Source organism: Crinia signifera, chromosome 9, assembly GCF_055691185.1.
Source record: "Crinia signifera chromosome 9, ASM5569118v1, whole genome shotgun sequence".
In the NCBI taxonomy this organism is placed as follows: domain Eukaryota; kingdom Metazoa; phylum Chordata; class Amphibia; order Anura; family Myobatrachidae; genus Crinia; species Crinia signifera.
The window spans coordinates 25,708,965-25,731,253 of record NC_139225.1 but is presented as its reverse complement, the minus strand read 5'-3'; the positions used below and the strand labels follow the sequence as shown (position 1 = coordinate 25,731,253).

The following is a 22,289-nucleotide window of genomic DNA, read 5'->3' as shown; positions in this document are numbered from 1 at the left end:
TAAGAATTGTTTCCATTACTGTACTAACTCATTTCCCGAGCACCATTATAGTGCCGTGTTCTCTGCGCCCTGCGCATTTGCTGCACATACACTACAGAGACTGCACTCGCCATGGCAACTCACTACGTACAGGGACTGATTCCCAACCTGTTAGCAGGGCTGCAATTTTTGCAGATGGACAAAGTCATGCTGTGCTGCACGTGCGGCCGATGTTACATGTGCCCGGAGAGGTTGATTTGGGTGAGTTATTTTGTTTCTGTGCAGGGTAAATACTGGCTGCTGTATTCTTACACTGCAATTTAGATTTTAGTTAGTTAAGTACACATCCCACAAATAACTAGCTCTCTGCACCTGTTACCTCTGCCCCACCTGCAGTGCAGCATGGTTTTGTCCATTTGCTAAAATTGCAGCCTTGCTAACAGGTCTGAATTTGGCCTAGAAGGGCCTGATTCAGCAAGGCTCGATAAGCAGCAGTCGTTCGCTGCTTAGCAAGCCCTGAAACTCCGCCCACCGCCTGGTCTGGCCAGCAAAGGGGGGAGGAAGGACATAGTTGCCGATTTTTGGCGGGGCCATCGCTGGGAGGGGAAAAGGGGCTGTTAGGCGGCAGAGCCATGGACGGGCTGCCCAATTGGGGGGGGGGGGGGTGTCTAAAGCGGTCGTGACATTTTAGCCCCGCCTCCCAGTATTTCAGGCATTGCACTTTGGGGAGGCGGGGCTAAAATGCAGCAATTGCGTAATTTGACCCGCGGGAGGGGGGGGGGGGTTCGCTATAGGGATGGCCATCGGCACATCCCCCATCGATGGTTGCCATCAATGGCTTCTAAGGCAGGAACCATCGATGGCTATAAACCATTCTATCATCGGCCATCAATGTTTCTCGCCGGCGCCGGGAGGTGCGCGCATGTGCAGTAGAATTTTACTAGCCATCAAATGTAGGCAGTTTTCTTCTGCGCATACGCGACCCAGGCTGCTCTCTCTGCTACTGCTGCCTGCCCTGCAGAGCCCACGCGCACACACGGCCACACAACTACAGCAGCACAGCCAGCTGCCAGACACGTCACACGTACACCCTGCCGGGCGGCCAATCACAACTGCGCTGCCGCTGTCTGACAGACCAAGAGACCACTCAGACCTGCCGCTTTATCATCATTCATCACTGGCGACTGGCCCTGGCCGAACAGCCGCGGTGAAAACTGCACAGTCAGTGTCACAGTAGTGTCCGTGACAGACTGTGAGGCTGACTGACTGAACGAGTGGTAGTAGCCGGGCAGCAGGGGAAAAAAATAAAACAATCGCCATCGGATGCCGTACATCGATGGCATAAAACTATTCGACCCTCGCCTATCGATGCCCAAAATATCGAGCACTAGGGTCCCGACCATTGATGTTTTGGGAACATTGATAGTCGATAGCCATTCCAAACAATTTCCGGAACCCTCTCCGCGAACCCCCTCCATTCCGGGAGGGTAGGCAACCCTAAGTAAGTAACGTCATAGTATTCAGTATACTATCCATCTGATGTGCGAGACGCGGCTTTCTGTAAACATGTTTGGCCAGAAAATTCCTCATTATGAGTTCAGACGACAACTTTTTTTTTTTTTTTTCTTTAATTTGTTCAAGTCAGAGCCGCAGTGATGGAGGATCAGAGGAATAAAGCAGGTAACCGGTCCCAGCGCTGGGCCTGTAGCAAGGAATGGAAATAACAAGAAGAAATATCGTGTTTTCCACATGAAAGGCAGCTCTGCTGGATGTCCTCAGAGAGGCTGCCTCTACCTCCTCGCCACCGCCGCTTCTGTTCTATGACGCTGAGAGCGGCTAGAAGATAATTAATAGGTCGGTACATTCAAAGCCCCTCCGCTGCCTCAGCGCCGTCGTGCGCCTGTAAACAAAAATATGAGCAGCACCAGGGGACACGAGCTCTGTACACCTCCGCACCTCATGCCCACGCCAGTCTGCGGCAATTAAGTTCCTACAGATAAGTAGGAACGGCTATTGCGGTGACGTTAATCACCGCGGCCTCCAGGGGGCACTTGTCAGGTTCAACAGGACTTTGTTACGTGATTTTGTCTCGTGCACGACGTCCGCCAGACCTGTCTTGGGGATTTTAATGAGTCAGGTTTAAAAATCGGTTGTTAGTGACTCAACGTTGTTTTCTTTCAGCATCAATAGATGAGACGCAGTAGTGTTACCGTCCTCTTTGTAGTGTTCTATGTAACCATAACACTATTGAATTATTTGTTCTTCTGTTTTCTTTGTGCTTTGTTTCGATAAATTTTTCCTTAACTAAAAGTTGAGCGAGGTCTTCCCGTAATGGAAGGACACAGGATCCCATTATAACCGCCATTTTTCTGCTGCAGTTTAGAAAATGATTGCAAACATGCACCGTCTATGTTTGTTCTTGTGGTCATGGATGTCCTCCATCTTAGCCAGCCATTTACATGGCACATGTCTCTGCTAATGAGGCTAACTACAATGCGGGCTTTTGATGTGCCTCAGCTTGAGGTCCTCTCCTAGTAAACGGCTGTAACACTAGCCGAAGTCAGTGACAATGGGCCTAATTCAAGCCTGATTGCAGGACAATTTTGTTCTCAAAATGGGCAAAACCATGCTGCACTGCAGTGCAGGAGGGGCAGATGTAACATGTGCAGAGAGAGTAAAGTTCCCTACAAAATAGCCGATCCCCATCGACCATGATATTGGTGGTAGCGGGGACCCGGCGGGGGGGGGGGGGGGGGCGTAAGAAGAACCCATTGGCACATAAGGGTCACATCCTAGTTCCCATCGTTGACAATTAGGACAGCGACCTGCAGCACTAATAAGCCTTCTGCAGGAGACTTCCATGATATATTAGTACATAATAAATAAAGCAGGTCTACGACAACATGGCGGCTCGTGATACATTCCCGAGGACACCTCTATAGCTCATGCCAAATCAACCAGAAAAGTCACAATTTTCCCAGTGATGTTTGTGCTACGCAGTTGGTGCTGGACTGATGCCGGAGAGGTGAGTATTGTTAAATGGGTGCATGGTGTGTGCCATTATAGATACGCCAGAGTGATAAGCGCAGAGATTTTGGGGACAGTGTGACCTTTCTCTTGTGGTCATATTGGGATCACACTGTTCTGTAGATGTGGTGAGCCTGTCATTATTGCACATAGAAGTTCTATAGTAATTACTGAAAAGATGAAAGCTGACAGGAAATGTCCTTGTGGAATCTGTTAGATCTGACAGAGGACATCCAGGATGAGCGTCTCATTGTTATTCTGTATGATTGTTCTAATTTGGGGTATTTAGCAGCTGTTAGTGGTCATTAGCGGTGACTGGTCTGTGATACATGACTGGGAGCCTCCTGGTAATAGTTCCTGCAGATCAGGGCATAGGAAGAGGAACTGGGGAGGATGGCTGGGGATAATCACCTCATTGCTGCTGTCTCAGGTTAATGTCTGACTGGCCTCTACGTCCTGTGCTTGGCCTGGTTACTGACTGTGCTGGTCATCTCAGGACTAATTCTGGTGTCACTCTCTATGGGCAGCCGGGTACCCCCAAACTAGTTCCCGCAACTACTGCTGTGCCCCACACACTTAGGGGGGGGAACAGACATGGGAGGAGAGTACATGTTACACACACGTAACCCCCCCTCCATTCAGATTAAACCCAGGGCTAAGAGACAGCAGTCAAGGGTGGGGCGGTGGATATTACCATTTCTGTTGTAGCCTCCTGCCTGCATAGGCTAGCTGTGAAGGCAGACCCAGGGCCACCATAATATGGGTTGCGTGCGTCAGCCGCCGGGACCTGCCCCACAAATGGTCTGGACATTCTGCCGTTGTCTGAACTCCGCCCACCCAATGCTGCATCAACACCCTCCCAACTCTGCGTTGCCGCACCATTGCCACCCCCTAATGGCTCTACGACTGGTCATTTATATAGACACACATTTACTGACAGTTGAATTTTTATATATATTTTTATATTTATTTTTTAGGAAATGTATGTTCTAGCGCTGAAAGTCCAACATAATTTAATAAAGTAATATTGATTTGAAATAGATCAACATCGTTACCAGGGAGTTGAGTGTTCACATCGCTTCTGGGTAACACTGTATGCACTGCGCTCCCTTGACAGGCACTAGTGGTCCAAAAGGACCTCTAACAACTGTCTCCTCCAAGACCGGCCATTTTTGGAGGGCCTCTTTTAGCAGGTTTCATGTAGACAGCTGATACTGCTTATTGCAATTTGACAATGTTGGAAAAAAAAAGTCTTTTATTTTCATTGCAGCGATTGATCCTATTTATATAGGATGAATGACGCAGGATTCTGGGCCTGGTTTCCAGGTTCTGGGCCTGGTTTACGTTAGCAATAGGCAGAATTGACACACGAATCATGGGCGGTGTAATCTTCAGCTTAATACGATTAATGAGCTCACGGATATCTCTTCCCTAAAACGAGGCTCTTCATATCAAAGGGAAAGGTTAAAAGGGACCCCCCTCCCCATCCTTTAGTGAATAGGGGCTATCTATGAGCTCCATCATTCTGGGGGGTCACCGGAGAGCTCATCCTAATTAGTCATTTATCATTTCACCTCAGTTTCCTCACATCTAAAGGAGGCCAAGGGCCACGGCGGCCATTACACAGGTCACCGCCACCCTTCTGCTTCATTTAAACTACTCATCCTCGAGGTGACACCCTGTCCTCAGATGGCACCTTTCAGCCTCTTGTCTGAGGCTCAGCCTTCAGGAGGCGGCAGTGTCAGTGAGGGTCACGCTGCAATCAGTATTTGCCAATAGGCCTCTACCTGAATTACAATCTCAATACTTCCCATTCAGTCTGGGCTGGGAATGTGTCTTTTACCAAGTCCTTCACCCCCTTGTCTGTCCGGTATGTACTGGTGTGTTGTGGGTCATAGACACTTTCACATCTTGTATACAGTAGGGGCCTGATTCTAATTCATTCGGTCCCCTGCACGTTTGCGCCAGGGACCGATGTTTTAGCACTGTGCATATGCCGTAACAGGACGCCAGCCGCCTGCCCAGTTCTCGGACCCGGACACTGCAAGTCTACGTCACACAGACTGCAGGGGAAAAAAAATCTTTCGATGGTCAGCAACCACTGAATGATTTGGCCCCATATACTATCCTGCGAAACACCCATTCGTAAAGCAGCGGTGATGTTCGGAGCGCGACGGGGGCTTTCGCAGCGTAAGAAGAATCGGTACTCTTTACCTAGAACGGCGCCCATCGGGGTGATCGCGGGATCGCGGGCAGTACATAAACGGCCGCGACGCGATGCCCGCGATCACCGCGATTTTCCCATAGGGAACAATGTTAAAAAGCCAGATTGACCGCGATTTTGCATTCAATGCCTCAATGCCCGCGATTTTACCATAGGAATCAATGTTAAATGGGCTACAGAGCCCAAATAGGCTCAATTAACCCTTAAATGTCACCCCAATTTTTTGACGCCACCCCACGATCCACGCCAACCCGAAGCGTGGCGAGCGCAGCGAGCCCGCGAGGGGCGGCGGTACGCGTCCTCCGACCTTTTCATGCCCTACTATCCACGTCGGCGTGGAGTTGAGAATAGAATAGTGTGGCGAGCGCAGCGAGCCACCGAGCCCGAAGCGTGGCGAGCGCAGCGAGCCCCGCGAGGGGACGCGGATACCTTCACAGTTATACGCGTCCCCTCGCGGACTTCACAGGTGTCCGTGGCGACGCCGACACCTGTGAAGCCCGCGAAGGGACGCGTTTACCTGTGAAGGTATCCGCGTCCCCTCGCGGGGCTCGCTGCGCTCGCCACGCTTCGGGCTCGGTGGCTCGCTGCGCTCGCCACACTATTCTATTCTCAACTCCACGCCGACGTGGATAGTAGGGCATGAAAAGGTCGGAGGACGCGTACCGCCGCCCCTCGCGGGCTCGCTGCGCTCGCCACGCTTCGGGTTGGCGTGGATCGTGGGGTGGCGTAAAAAAATTGGGGTGACATTTAAGGGTTAATTGGGTCTATTTGGGCTCTGTAGCCCATTTAACATTGATTCCTATGGGAAAATCGCGGGCATTGAGGCATTTTACATTAAAATCGCGATCAATTAGGCTTTTTAACATTGTTCCCTATGGGAAAATCGCGGTCATCGCGGGTACACGATTTTGATGTACCCGCGATTTACCCGCGATGCCCGCGATGACTGCGATTTTTTTCCCCCCGACGCCCGCGATTCTGATCGCGGGCGCCGTTCTAGGTAAAGAGTACCGAAGAATCCATAAGCAGCGAATTTATGCTTCCTAGCGAGCCAACCACACAACCCCCTGTATGTGTAATTCTGGCCTCGTTCCCAAGGTTTGCTTTAGGCGTAAGCGGCCTCACTTCTGCGCAATGTCTCTCCTTCTTGCCTAGCTCCTGTCAGCGGGGTTTAGTGTTTGTGTATCAGCCAATAGTGATGTCAATTCCCGTTTTCCATCCTAACATATTATTACAATGATGTCCCCCGTTTACATTCTGCTAATATCATGTTCTCCTGCTTACATCTGTTTCCTTAAATATCTCCCCTCTATCTGTCTGTCAGTCGGATTTCTGCCTTTCGCTGAATTGTTGCTTTTCATTCTGCAGAAAGGACCCTCGGATCATGGGGTGCTGGAGCAGATGTGCCAGTCACGTGACCCTTTGCTGCCGCAGAATGAGTGTTCTTCACCCCAGAGGTGAGGGGGTGTATCCACCAGAACACGTGAGGACCATGAACAGGGCGAATGCGAATTCCTGACAGTTATGACTATTGGTCAGTGCAGCTGAGGTCAGCGGAATACTTCTTACACCGATATACGTGTTACCCGTGATCAGAATGTCCTATACACAACTGCGATAGGTCAATACACCGGTACAACAAAACGATGGTCATAGTGTCGCTGTTCAGATCTTCAAACACCGATGTCTGTACTTGCTAAATATAACACGTGATACTGACATGACTGAAAGTATTTACATATATGTACAGAGTCGTTCCGCTAAATATAATTCTGCATGGCCGGAACTAAGACTTGCGCGCCTTCCTCCTATGGGATGGAGGTGACCCTATAGCTGCCTACCCTCCTGCATTCTGAAGGAGACTCCCTGAAATAGCAGCAATCTCCCTCTCTCCCTCATTAGTCTAGCAATCTCCCTCATGTCACCTAGCCCACATTACACTGTTACATGTTTGAGGAAAAAAGGAATGAGAGACAGATACATCTACATTGAATCATCAGCGCCATTTCCCAGCACTTTACCAAGTATAGTATCTCTTACTAACTGCTTTGGGGATCATCTACATGTGGATATAAGTAATTTAACAAGATTCCTCTCAGATGTAGCAGTACACACCCACGCTTCTAGGTGCCACGTTCACAATCTTTTTGCACAATCTCTCCATATATGGAACTAGACACACCCTTAAAGTGGAGCATGACACACCCCCTCAATGGGGCGATTTGCAAAATTCTATTACCAACTATAATCTCCCTAGTTTTCAAAAGTAGGCAAGTATGGGTGACCCATGCTTCATAGAGAGAACAGAAACATTGGTTGTTATATATTCTAACAGCTGTCCTATATGGGTTTGAACACAGCACTCGTAAGGAAGTTCTACAATAAAGAGACATTTGGGCAACAGCTACTTCAAGGGATGCGATAACCATTTATTGAAAGTTAATAATTATTATTATTAATAACAGTTTCTTATATAGCGCATACATATTCCGCAGCGCTGTACAGAGAATATTTGAACATTCACATCAGTCCCTGGCCTGCCCCAGTGGAGCTTACAATCTATATAAATTTCAGTTTCAAATTTGTCACCAGGTGGCGATGGGATAATGAAAATGTTACATTTCTACAATGTGTCCTCCATTCTGGTCAACAACAATTTCCATTAGAAGAACAGCATTCTCTGTAGCGGAACATAACACCTCAGGTGGAATAGCCTTTCAGATATGACTGAATATAACAACCTTCCCAATACTCCCAAAACTACTTCTTCTTCAAAGAAAAAAAACAAAATCAGGCTGATCATGGTGGACAAGATGTGGGAAAGAAGCAGCTGAGGACATAAGTTTAAGTAAAGCAGGCATGTCCAACGTTGGCCCTCCAGATGTTTTAAACTACACATCCCAGCATGCTTTGCCACAGTTTTGCTATTAGAGAATGCTACTATTGCAAAGCATGCTGGGATGTGTAGTTTCAAAACATCTGGAGGGCCAACGTTGGACATGCCTGAAGTAAAGCATTTCTGTGATTTGCATTGCCACCCGGTGACAACATTTGTACCTAAATATTTAATTTCTTTAAGAAATGGCTAGCGCCTCCTGATTTCTCTACTTTGTGATTCCTAGAACTTATTCTTGCTCTGAGAAGGAAGACTTTCATTTTAACAGCCCTTTGTACAACCACATCAAAACAATCACTCAAACAACATATAACCCAGGCCTTGCCAACCTGTGGCTTGCCAGCTGTTGCGAAACTACACATCCCATCACACCCTGCCACAGTTGTAGCATTCCCTAGTAGCAAAACTGTTGCAGAGCATACTGGGACTTGCAGTTTCGTAAGAGCCACAGATTTCATGAATAAATTGCAAGTTTGAAGCCTTGGGCCCCCATTTATTGCGATCTGGGTGGAATATTACCGCCCAGGATCGCATTGTAAAATGCGATCATTTCGGCCGAATGTATTACCTGGCAGGGCGCAGGGACAGGGCTCCGAAAGGAGCCCGTCCCTGCGATGCCTGTAGCCGGAAGCCGGGGCGTCTGCGCATGCGCGGCTATGCGCTGACCCCCCTGCGACCCCTGTGACCGTACTGCCGCTCGGGCAGTGCGATGTGTAGCCATAGGCTACAATGGGCTATCGCCATATCAGAATGGCGATAGCCCAGGGGTGCGATGCCGGGCTGCCCGATGTTGATACATCGGGCAGCTTCGCATCCCCCATAGAAACCTATGGGGGATGCGGCCGGCGGCGCTGCAGGGAGGATCGCTGCAGGGATCGGAGATTCCTGCTGCGGTCACCCCTTAATACATCTCAGTGCTACTTAATATTTGCGGTTAACCCCCGAAAACTGATGTTTTCGGGGATTTAACTGCAAATATTACTTGATAAATGGGCCCCTTGATCTTCTTTAGCAGATTAAAATGTAAAGTATGGTGTTAGGAGACATTGGGGTATAGTAGTTTTTCGTTCACGTGCATTCTCCGCAGAGCGGCAAAAAATTGGGGTGCGGCCTTAGGACGCGTCATCCGTTATGCCACGCCCCCCTTCGCCGCGCGTGTGTCCCAATCCTGTGACAGAAAAAGTTGTGAGGTATGCATTTTTCCTACCCCCTCGCCATGCCTCCTGCTCACCCTATTCAACGTGTCAGCTGCTCGCCACCCGTGACGATGAGCATTGACCAATGCGGCGTATGAGGAGTTAATGGCTCCCTTTGTAGGCAGTGTTCAAATATTGCAGAGATATGCAGAAAAACGCAAACTAGCCTAAAAAAACCCATTCCAAAGCAGCTGATGTGTGAAAAGCTGTGTCCTCAAAGTCCAAACGGAGTGAGGAAGAAGAGGTGAATCATGGGTAATAACTGAAGTGAATCGAAGGCTTTGTACCCATGTTTTCAGTATTACACTATAAACCTTACACAATACTAAACTCACCCACACATTGGCCCTTATTCTGGTTGGTGCGGTAATATCCGCGTGCGTTCGTGCCGCCGATGTTTTGTGTCTGCGCATGTGCAGAGGCGTCTCTGCGCATGTGCGAGCGGGGCGTACGGCCAAATCCCGCATGAAATGTGAACACTCCAAACAGGGGGTGGAGAGGGGCGTGAAGGGCTATTTGGGCTCATTACCATATGCATACGCCCCGCGTTTCATTGGCGTTCCCATGCAAACGCTGGGCGTACACATGGTAATGCGGCCGTGACGCACGTGTAGGGGGCGGACATATGACATCGCAGGATGTCAGCTGCCCGCCCAGATCCCTGTTTTTGCACGGAAAAATGTCCATGTGGTCTGAGGTTGCGGGAGCTGGTGGACCAATCGGTCCTGCATTCGATGGTCTGCGACCATCGAATGATGGGGGAGGTTCCCTTAAATGGAGGAGTCGTATTCCATGAAAAATACACGTGTGGTCCGTTCGGCCAGCTTCTTACCGCGTACGGACAGAGTTGGCGATCCGTATGGAAGGCGGGGTTTCGCACGCACGGTCCTGGCCGCATATTCGGATCCGGCCGCACCGATCAGAATAAGGGCCATTATTATTATATTAATTTCTTAATCATCACACAAAACATAGCACTTCAAAGTTGGTTTTTATTTTTGGAATATACAATTAACCACTTGTGTGGTATGCCTGGCTCAGCTGTGCTGCCGCAGCGGGCTGTCCCATCGGAGGACCACTGATCTGTGGTGGGTTTTGCTGGTAGGTTTGTCCACCACTCAAGGGGTTAAACTCCAGCAGAGGGCATTTGGTTGGATGTCCGGACATCCGCACGCAGGAAGACCGTGTGAACTTTGTGAGCTCCATCCACACACGGTGGCGTACGTGCATTTCCACGCCACTCCCTCTTATGTGGTAGTCCGTCCGAACGGATGTGGTGGCCTTATATGTCTTCGGTCACCGCGTGGGTGCGCGGTTCATTCGCTCGGATACGTACGGACACGTATCCGAACAAATGAACCAGAATAAGGCCCATAGTGTTGGAAGCAGGTCCATGTATTAATGGAGTCACAATCTGCGCTCTTTTTGTTACCCATGGACAGGAGACTCCTTATGGCCAGATCTGTAATCGTGTGAGAGGGTCTGAGGCACATACTTGGCATTGTAATGGGAATTTGCATCTTTGTAGGGTTATTGATGAGAAATGATGTCCCTCTTGTTCCTGACGGTCAAATTCCCAAGGATCAAACACAGGCCGGAATCTCAAGAGGAGGAACCCTGAAAGACAGAAAATGTCTGTCTCTGTCATCCTGTCACAGAACAGAGGTCTCACTCCATAACCTGCTTTCAAGCTTAATGACCTGGTGTTAACATCATTCATCTGCTGTCAGCTGTGAGAACATTGACAGAAATATCACTTAATGTAACTGAGCTGCAGCCTATAGATTGCTGTGCTGTTTGCGCTCTCTTTGTGTACTATTATCCTGGATTTAACCAGAGAATTGTTTGGTTGTCCAATGCACGGTGCCATATTTATGTCAGTCTGTCTCATATTCGCAGTCATGACAATCTCATAGGTCTGTGATAAAGAGAAATGTGGACAACATCTACTCTGTGTGATAACCCTTTTCCATCCTGTTGTCAAAACCCTCTTCTCTTCACATTTCACTCACAGCTTTCCATACTCAAACACTCAGTGACCATCTTTGTGCGCATACTCATCTCTATCTTTGGCCACCAACCCCTAGTAGCACATTGGTCAAGTCCTCACTACTTACTGTACATTTAACCCCTTGGGTGGTATGCCTGGGAATTTTCCGGGCTCAGCTGCACTGTCGCACCAACTCTAAAGCCCCTGTCGCACCACCCATCACCTCCGATCACCAGAGCTCCTCCCCTGCCGCTTCCCCCAGCCGCCAGCTATCATTCACAGCAGTGACGAACACGGCAGGCTCGGGGATGTTCGGGGGGACTCGGGAGCGCTCAGGAGTTCAGACGCCCGAGTTCATTGCTGTGACTGACGGGTGGGGCAGCGCCGGAGTGGAGGTTAGAGGGGGCCCCTACGTTCTGTGGTGGGTATTGCTGGGGCAGGACAAGCTTGTCCTGCCCCAGCAAAACCCACCACTCAAGTGGTTCAGCTGTAATGTGTATTGAATTGTGGCATTCATTTTACCTGTACTCTATTGTTGTTATTCATTTACTGTAATGTTAGGTTTGTCTCCTTGTACTGTTCCTTTGTACGGCGCTGCGAAACACTTGTGGTGCCTTATAAATAAAATTATAATAATAATAGCCATTTATTCTAAAAGTATTTGTTATTAATTTGGCCACCAGGTAGCGCTGCGATGAATGATACAAATCAAGTGAAGACCATTTCAATTCTTTAATACGTCCTCCATTCTGGTCAACAACAGTTTCCATTGGAAGAACTATGGGGTAGATTTATGAAGCTTGGTGAAGTGATAAAGTGTCTGTTTTTTATCACTGGCCAATCAGCTCCTACCTGTCGTTTTTCAAACCAAGCCTGTAACTTCACAGATAGGAGCTGATTGGCCGGTGATAAAAAACAGAAACTTTATCACTTCACCGAGCTTAATAAATCTACCCCTATATTCTCTATAGCAGAACATAACATATCAGCATACGGCATTTAATGCCACCTTTCAAATTTAAGTGCAACACCCTTCCCGATATACCTGGTTCTTAAAAAACCACAGCGTATATAAGGGGGCGTGACCTCATGGGCTGTGGGGCCACATCCCCATTCTCATGAAGTGTGCCGGTGCAGAATTGCTAATTATTGGGAAGAAAGATTCATCCAGCCATACTCACTGGGGTAAATTTCCTAAAGTTTCTAAAACTGGAAAGAAGTGATGTTTCCCATAGCAACCAGATTCTGTCTATCATTTCTCTATTGAATCCTATAAAATGATAGCCAGAATTGGATTAGTGATTTCCAGTAGTGACTAATATACTACCCGCGGTGAGACATCTGAGAGGTGTCCTGTGGTTGCCCTGAGCGATGCTGCTGATGTTATACAGACTCCTGTAGGCCATTACTCAGTGAGGCACAGCCCTGTAACGTTCCTCCTACTGAGAGTGGCGCTACTTGTCCGTGCGATAACACGGACTACAAGAGATTTACTGCCAGGGAGGATGTGATCCTTACGGCTCTGCTGCATCTTAAAAATAATTACATGGCATAATCTCTTAATTAGGATTTTCAATATTTGGAATGGTTATCAAACAATACCCGGGTATCAGACTGCTAGCACTGTAACTGCGTGATCATCTGGGCATTTCTGGCTGCAAACAGCATCTAGTGCATGAGTATACAGTATATACAGATGGAGCCGGCCTAAACTTTGCAGGGGCTGGCGATACTTTTGGGGGCATGCGCGCAGGAGATGCTTGTGTGCCCTGTGACAACGGAGCTTCCCCCGGGTCCCCGCCACCGCCGGTTCCCTCCCCCGGGTCCCCGCCACCGCCGGTTCCCCTCGCCGCCCCTACCGTCTCCCTAAAGCAGAGACAGGCAGGATGCTGCTGCCCCGCCGACGGAGGATTGGGACATGCGTACGCGTGAGACGCACGCACGTCCCAGTTCAGTGTAGCCTCTGTCCGCTGGCAATTCCCGGCCACAAAGATGACAGGTACTCCATCTGTATATAGTATATATTATATAAGATATGTGGTGTGAAGACGCTTGGTACACGTACACAAAAACCAGGGGGCACACACTGAGCCACACACAGTATGGATTATACCGGGGGGCACTCACTGAGCTACACACAGTATAGATTATACTGGGGGCACACACTGAGCTATGCACCGGCAGTGAGAGGGTGGAGGGAATACCAGTGATATCAGTCATTGTTCTACCAGGAATCTGCTTATTCTGGGCAGCAGGAAGTCCCTTCCTATTGTGTCAGTTCCAGGTGTTTGGTATCGGCAGGAACAGAGCAGAGAGAGGGAGACTCTTTATTGCAGAGCGGCTTCTGTTATTAAAGCTCTGCGGCCGGTTCTGGCTGGGAAACCGGCTAATTCCATCCAGCTGGTGGGCTATTTTTATGCCTGGGACTGGTGGGATATCAGGAGAGTCACAGGTGGCTTACGTTAGCTGGTAACAAATGAGACTCCGTGGGCCCAGGCAGAACTCTGTGGTAGTCACCCTTCTCCCTGCTCCAATTGTCTAAAATAACCACATAACAGATCCTGCAACATGGGGCGCTACCACAGTTTTTGCAAACTCTTAAGAGCAAAACAGGCAAGGCATGCTGGGATGTGTAGTTCCAACAGCTGGTGTGCCACAGTACTATATATGTGTGGTGACGCCATTGGATCTCTCAACAATGTAATATTTAAAGTCTGTACGAGGGTAGGCCCATGTCTGTTAAGCCTCTCCTTATGTGGTCCCGCCCCTTTTTAGGGGAGCGCAGGTGTGTCTATGTCACATGACATTAGCACCCGGCTCAAATTTGCCGATCTGCGGCCATAATAAAAGTCAGTTTTGTACCCTGTAACTTTTTGGTAACTTTGATGTTCCTCTGTGACTTGCCGGTGCATAAGGGTGTAGATTGGTTGGTCGACACAAGCGTTAAGTCGACATGATCTAGGTCAACAGTCAAAAGATCAGCATGGGGGTTTTCACTGTTTTTTTTACCCGAATGTCGACACGGACACAGGTTAAAGTGCACTGCGTCCCCTCGCATGGCTTATTGTGCTCGCCATGCTTCGGGCACGGTGCCTCGCTACACTCTTCACACTATTTTATTCTCCCACCACACTCTAGTAGATGGTAGGGCATGAAATACCGGCTGTTGGCACATGTCAGCTCAAAAAACTGTGAAAAAACCCATGTCGACATTTTTCCTGTCGACCTAGACCATATTGACCTAACGCTTGTGTCGACCTAAGCACCTGTCGACCTTGTCCCATGTTGACCTAGACACCTGTCGACCTTGCTGTATGTTGACCCAACGGTGTCGATCTAATGACTAATGACTGTCGACCATCTTAAGGTTGACCAACTGACCGTATCCTGTGCAAAACCAGTGGAAAATAAACATTGTGTTTGGAACCATTACCCGGCGTATGTGATCCTGTTCACAACACATATACTGTATATAGCAACGGGCCGCTGTTTTATTCAAAGAGCCTGAAATGCATTTTTAAATGACATGGGGGAAAACCCGTTTTAGTGCAATGTGGCAAATCCGCCAGTGGTTGCCATTGGCGATAACAGTATTATTTATTATTTATTTATTTACAGTTTCTTATATATGCAGATTCCGTTGCGCTTTACAATAGTATATAAGGCAAAGCATTTGATCTGTTTTGAACAGACAGCAGAATCCCATGTTGAATACAAAACTGTTCTGCAGCCCTATATACGTCTTAGCAGTTGTGTACAAAGCCTGCGATGTTCTGCGTAGTGTAAGTACAACTAAGGAGATTAATACCCCTGTATATCCCCCCCGCTTAGGAACAGGCTGCTGTCTTCTGTGTAAGGCCCCCCTGACATTTCAGCGAATGGAGAAAATCAAACGACACCATGCTAAGCCGCACTGATATTAGCAGTCTGCTCGTGCAACCGCACTACGCATATGTGCGCGAGGGAGCCGTAATCCCTGCTGGTGGCGGCTGACATAGGCCTCTCCTGCCTTATGTATGCAACGCCGCTTCCTATAAATGTGCATCTGTCTCAGACAGCTGCGAGACGTCGCGCTCCGGGCTGCTGCGAGGTGTGGGATACCTTACACTAACCAGATAGAACCATTCATATACATAGAGACAGAACAGATTCCCCCGGCCGCCAACCACCTTCTTCTTATAAAGTGCCGCTTAATGATAAACTTCAAGTGTTGGTTATTGTCTGGCAGGGGAGAGGTTGTAGGAGTAAAAGGTTCACTCTGTCTCTCCAAGTTTGGTACTTTCCCCCCTAAATATGATGCGGATGCATTGTCTGTGCGTGTGTCGATGGCAGGGCCGCCGAATAAAGATGGGTCATTTGCGAACGAAGCGGGTGTTTTGAAGGGATCCCATAAAAGACTGAGGGTGGAATGTATTAATATACATCGCCACCCAGCCGACGCAATGCTACCGCATATGTACTAACATATGCGGCTAGCATCGGGTTGCGGTGACGGAGACCCCGCGATACCTGTAATGTGGCTGTCAGTGTACCCGAGTCTCCTCCTCCCCCCTGCAGCCGGATGTCCTCCAGGCTGTTACACCTGCTGGGGGAGGAGGAGATCGATGGAGGACAGGAGGACGGGTTGTGCGGGCGGCGATAGAAGCCCATAGGCTTCTATAGGGTATCGCCACCCAGAGGGTGGCGATACCCTGCCAGGCGGAGACGGGGCGGACGGGTAAAACCCCCGTTTTACCGCATTTTCCCTTTAGTACATCCCGTCCTGAGGGAGCCGCCGATCCCAAAAAGGTGAACCGTCGTTCTTTTACTTTCAGTTTCGTTTTTCATTACAATGCATTTGCCTGAGCTCAGCACTGCCACCTGTGGCAGCTGAGATGTACTAACTCAGGAGACTGAGCTAAGTGCTGCTACTGCAAGTAAAAGAAAGAATAACAAGGCTGCTGCTGCTAGGGATGGCCATCGGTGCAGACGCCATCGATGGTTGCCATCGATGGCGATTCTGCACCCAACCATCGATCAGTGTTTTACTCAGTTATGTATGTTCTTATTTGTTCAGCTCACTGTTTAACCCCTTCCCGACATTTGACGTACATTTACGTCATGGTCGGGATGTACTTCCCGACACATGGCATAAATGTACGTCATGACTTTAAACTGTCACTGCGTCTGACAGAGAGACGATGTCTGCTGTCCCTGACAGCAGACATGTCCCTGCATGCCCAGGGGGGGCTGCGATGCCGCCCCCCCGTCGGCGATCGCTGTGATTGGCTGTTCAGTGTGAACAGCCATTCACAGCGTTTTCCTGTGTTACCAGCGAATCAGACGCTCGGTAACACAGGTGTCAATCACCGCCGGGCGTCAGGGGGCATGAGGGGGTCATCGGTGACGACGACACCTCACCCCACCTGCCCCCAAGGCTGTGATTGGTCCGTGGGACCCACGGACCAATCACAGCCAAGGCGCGACATTTAAACTAACGGTGACTGCGCTGCAGACGCCATTCCGGTCTGGAATTGCGTGCAGAGCGGTCACCGTGCCTATCTGCCGTGATACTGACCTGATCCTTGCAAATACTTACCTGATCCTTGCAAATACCTTACCTGATCACCTGATCACTGCTTGTAGCGTGCTGGATGCTTCCTGGATCTGACTTCTTGTGACTTCCTGCTGCTGCTGCAGTGTGATAGAGAGATAGAGAGAGATAGAGAGAGAGATAGAGAGTGACAGAGAGTGCTATATTTTGTGTCTGCCCCCTTTTTGGGGGTGCAGGGTTTTTTTTATATATATAACTGTCAGTGCTGCTGCTGCAGTGTCATAGAGTGATAGATAGTGATAGATAGTGAGAGATAGAGAGATAGTGATAGAGAGTGCTATATTTTGTGTCTGCTACCCCCCTTTTTGGGGCTGCAGGTTTTTTTTTTATATATATAACTGTCAGTGCTGCTGCTGCAGTGTCATAGAGTGATAGATAGTGAGAGATAGAGAGATAGATAGAGAGAGATAGATAGAGAGAGATAGTGACAGAGAGTGATAGAGAGTGCTATATTTTGTGTCTGCTACCCCCCCTTTTGTGCTGATCAGTATATCTGTGCTGATCAGCAACTTTTTGGGGGTGCAGGGTTTTTTTTTTATATACAGTATACCTGTCAGTTGCTGCCAGTTGCACTGTCAGTTGCACCAAAGGTTGTGCACCTGCTGCCCCTCACTGGTAATCAGTGTCGCATCAGTGATCACCTTTTTTTTTTTTTGAGGGTGCTGTGGGGTCTTTTTTTAATTTTTTTTTTACACACACTGTGATTTTGTGGGTGTCCTGTGGCCACTGTGCGCTGATCAGTGACGTACATCACTGATCAGCTTTTTCGGCACAGGGTTGATCTTTTTTTTTTTTTTTTTTTTTTGATCAAATTCCTGTTGCCTTTGAGCGCTGTTCAGTGACGGACGTTACTGACCAACATCTGTGCTCAATTTTTGGCGCAGGACCTTTTTTTTTTTTTTTTTCTGCACTACATACACACTACACACACACTACACACTACATACTACATTGAAATAAAGTTTGTACCCCCCCTACACTATACACGTGTTGAAACATTTCACTACCAGGAACACAAAAATAAAAATGGCATCCCAAATGTCATCCCAAATGTCATCCCAAATGTCATCCCAGTCATCCAGAAGAATGTATTCAGCGGAGGAGGCATATGCCATGCTTGCCTCTGACTCTGACACAGCCAGTGAGGCAAGCGGGGAATTTGAAGGATTCATCTTAAGCTCCTCTTCCTCCTCTAGTGATGAGGGACCCCCTCAAAGACGCCCCCGTAGAGCAGCTGAGACCCCCCCCCCCAATAATTGATCTCGTATGGACCCCACCACCAGACAATTTTGAGCCCCAGGTTCCTGAGTTTTTGGCCATCCCAGGAATCCAATTTGATTCAACAGGTCTCAGAGAAATTGACTTTTTCAAATTATTTTTCTCTGATGATTTTATAAATTTAATGGTGGACCAAACTAATTTATATGCCCAGCAGTTTATTGCTCAAAACCCCACGTCATCATTTGCTAGGTGGACCCCTGTAGATGCAGTAGAGATGATGACGTTTTGGGGTCTGGTGTTTCATATGGGCATAGTAAAAAAGCCAGAAATTAGGCAATATTGGAGTACAGATGTTCTGTACAGCACCCCACTTTACCGTATGGCCATGACCCGGAATCGTTTTGAGTTAATCCTTAAATTTTTGCATTACAACGATAATGCACAGTGCCCACCCAGAGATGATCCCACCTTTGACCGGCTATTCAAAGTCAGGCCGGTCTTTGATCACTTCAGTGCCAAATTTGAAGAGATGTACATCCCAGATAAATTCATTTGCATAGACGAGTCCCTTATACATTTTAAAGGAAGGGTTAAATTCCGCCAGTACCTTCCCAGTAAGAGGGCAAGGTATGGCATAAAAATGTATAAGCTGTGTGAAAGCACCTCAGGGTACACCCACAGGTTTAGGGTATATGAAGGGAAGGATTCAAGAATTGAACCGCCAGAATGCCCCCCCCCCCCCCCCCCCCCCCCTCGTAGGTGTTAGTGGAAAAATTGTCTGGGATTTAGTGCACCCCTTCCTGGATAAAGGTTATCACCTCTATGTGGATAACTTTTACACCAGCATCCCCCTGTTTAAGGCCCTTGGTTCAAGAGGTACAGCAGCTTGCGGTACTGTGCGCAAGAACCAAAGAGGCCTCCCAAAAACGCACATTGCCCAAGTAATGAGAAGGGGTGAAAGCAGGGGAATATGCACCGAAAATATGTTGTTGGTCAAATATAAGGACAAGAGGGATGTCCTTATACTGACAACAATTCACGGAGACAGTACCACCTCCGTCCCTGTACGAGGTACCAGTACCCACACCTCAAAACCTAATTGTATCCTGGATTACAATAGGTACATGGGCGGAGTGGATCTTTCAGATCAGGTACTGAAGCCGTACAGTGCCCTGCGGAAAACAAAAATCTGGTACAAGAAGCTGGCCGTGTATATCATCCAGATGGCACTGTATAACGCTTACGTGCTATTCCGTTCTACCAGCCAGAGGGGGACATTTATGCACTTTCAAGAGGAAGTCATAAAGGGCCTAATATTTGGGAACCAGCAGGAAGAGGGCCCCAGTACTTCTAGTACTGGCCCCCGTATTGTACCAGGGCAGCATTTTCCTGATGAAATCCCCTCCACTGGAAAAAAAGGGCAGGACACAAAAAAGGTGCAAAGTTTGCTATAAAAAGGGAATAAGAAAGCAAACTATTTTCCAGTGTGACACTTGCCCCGACAAACCCGGCCTATGTATAAAGGAGTGTTTTAAAATATACCACACATCTATGCATTATTAGGTTCATCATTTCACCGTGCTTCGGGGGTCTTGCTAATGCCACATAGCACCCACCATTCATTCCACCAGAATCTGAGCCGCAAAATCCAAAAATCACTCCTTCCCTTCTGAGTCCTGCCATGCACCCAACTGGTATTTTTTTATCACATGTGAGGCATTGCCGTACTCGGGAGAAATTGGGGCACAGATTTTGGGGTGCTTTTTCTCCTTCATACCTTATGAAAATGAAAAATTTTGAGCCAGAACTGCATTTTTGTGTAAAAAAATGTAATTTTTCATTTTCACTGCCCAGTTGTATCAAAATTGGTGAAACCCCTGGGGGTTTGAAATGTACACTATACCCCTAGATGAATTCCCTGAGGGGTGTAGTTTGCAAAATGGGGTCACTTGTGGGGGGGTTCCACTGTATTGGTGCTTCGGGGGTCTTGCTAATGCGACATAGCACCCACCAAAATTCCACCAGAATCTGAGCTGCAAAATCCAATTATCACTCCTTCCCTTCTGAGTCCTGCCATTTTTTGGTCACACATGAAGCATTGCCGTACTCGGGAGAAATTGGGGCACAGATTTTGGGGTGCTTTTTCTCCTTCATACCTTATGAAAATGAAAAATTTTGAGCCAGAACTGCATTTTTGTGTAAAAAAATGTAACTTTTCATTTTCACTGCCCAGTTGTATCAAAATTGGTGAAACCCCTGGGGGTTTGAAATGTACACTATACCCCTAGATGAATTCCCTGAGGGGTGTAGTTTGCAAAATGGGGTCACTTGTGGGGGGGTTCCACTGTATTGGTGCTTCGGGGGTCTTGCTAATGCGACATAGCACCCACCAAAATTCCACCAGAATCTGAGCTGCAAAATCCAAATATCACTCCTTCCCTTCTGAGTCCTGCCATGCACCCAACTGGTATTTTTTGGTCACATGTGAGGCATTGCCGTACTCGGGAGAAATTGGGGCACAGATTTTGGGGTGCTTTTTCTCCTTCATACCTTCTGAAAATAAAAAATTTTGAGCCAGAACTGCATTTTTGTGTAAAAAATTAAATTTTTCATTTTCACTGCCCAGTTGTACCACAATTGGTGAAACCCCTGGGGGTTTGAAATGTACATTATACCCCTAGATGAATTCCCAGAGGGGTGTAGTTTGCAAAATGGGGTCACTTGTGGGGGGCTTCCACTGTATTGGTGCTTCGGGGGTCTTGCTAATGCGACATAGCACCCACCAACATTCCACCAGAATCTGAGCTGCAAAATCCAAAAATCACTACTTCCCTTCTGAGTCCTGCCATGCACCCAACTGGTATTTTTTGGTCACATGTGAGGCATTGCCGTACTCGGGAGAAATCGGGGCACAGATTTTGGGGTGCTTTGTCTCCTTCATTCCTTGTGAAAATGACAAATTTGGAGCCAGAACTGCATTTTTGTGTAAAAAAATGTAATTTTTCATTTTCACTGCCCAGTTGTATCAAAATTGGTGAAACCCCTGGGGGTTTGAAATGTACACTATACCCCTAGATGAATTCCCTGAGGGGTGTAGTTTGCAAAATGGGGTCACTTGTGGGGGGGTTCCACTGTATTGGTGCTTCGGGGGTCTTGCTAATGCGACATAGCACCCACCAACATTCCACCAGAATCTGAGCTGCAAAATCCAAAAATCACTCCTTCCCTTCTGAATCCTGCCATGCACCCAACTGGTATTTTTTGGTCACATGTGAGGCATTGCCATACTCGGGAGAAATTGGGGCACAGATTTTGGGGTGCTTTGTCTCCTTCATTCCTTGTGAAAATGACAAATTTGGAGCCAGAACTGCATTTTTGTGTAAAAAAATGTAATTTTTCATTTTCACTGCCCAGTTGTATCAAAATTGGTGAAACCCCTGGGGGTTTGAAATGTACACTATACCCCTAGATGAATTCCCTGAGGGGTGTAGTTTGCAAAATGGGGTCACTTGTGGGGGGGTTCCACTGTATTGGTGCTTCGGGGGTCTTGCTAATGCGACATAGCACCCACCAACATTCCACCAGAATCTGAGCTGCAAAATCCAAAAATCACTCCTTCCCTTCTGAGTCCTGCCATGCACCCAACTGGTATTTTTTGGTCACATGTGAGGCATTGCCGTACTCGGGAGAAATTGGGGCACAGATTTTGGGGTGCTTTTTCTCCTTCATACTTTATGAAAATGAAAAATTTTGAGCCAGAACTGCATTTTTGTGTAAAAAAATGTAACTTTTCATTTTCACTGCCCAGTTGTATCAAAATTGGTGAAACCCCTGGGGGTTTGAAATGTACACTATACCCCTAGATGAATTCCCTGAGGGGTGTAGTTTGCAAAATGGGGTCACTTGTGGGGGGGTTCCACTGTATTGGTGCTTCGGGGGTCTTGCTAATGCGACATAGCACCCACCAAAATTCCACCAGAATCTGAGCTGCAAAATCCAAATATCACTCCTTCCCTTCTGAGTCCTGCCATTTTTTGGTCACACATGAAGCATTGCCGTACTCGGGAGAAATTGGGGCACAGATTTTGGGGTGCTTTTTCTCCTTCATACCTTCTGAAAATGAAAAATTTTGAGCCAGAACTGCATTTTTGTGTAAAAAATTA

General features: G+C 47.9%; 1 protein-coding gene across 1 annotated transcript in view; it reads left to right on the top strand.

The window, feature by feature from the left end:
* The window catches only part of EGFL7 (EGF like domain multiple 7), an 88,780-nt gene that overhangs the window by 8,992 nt on the left and 57,499 nt on the right, over positions 1 to 22,289 (top strand). Inside the window, exon 2 of the mRNA XM_083158605.1 lies at positions 6,599 to 6,687. The gene's annotated coding sequence lies outside the window, so the exon portion shown is untranslated. The remainder of the gene's footprint in view (positions 1 to 6,598; positions 6,688 to 22,289) is intronic.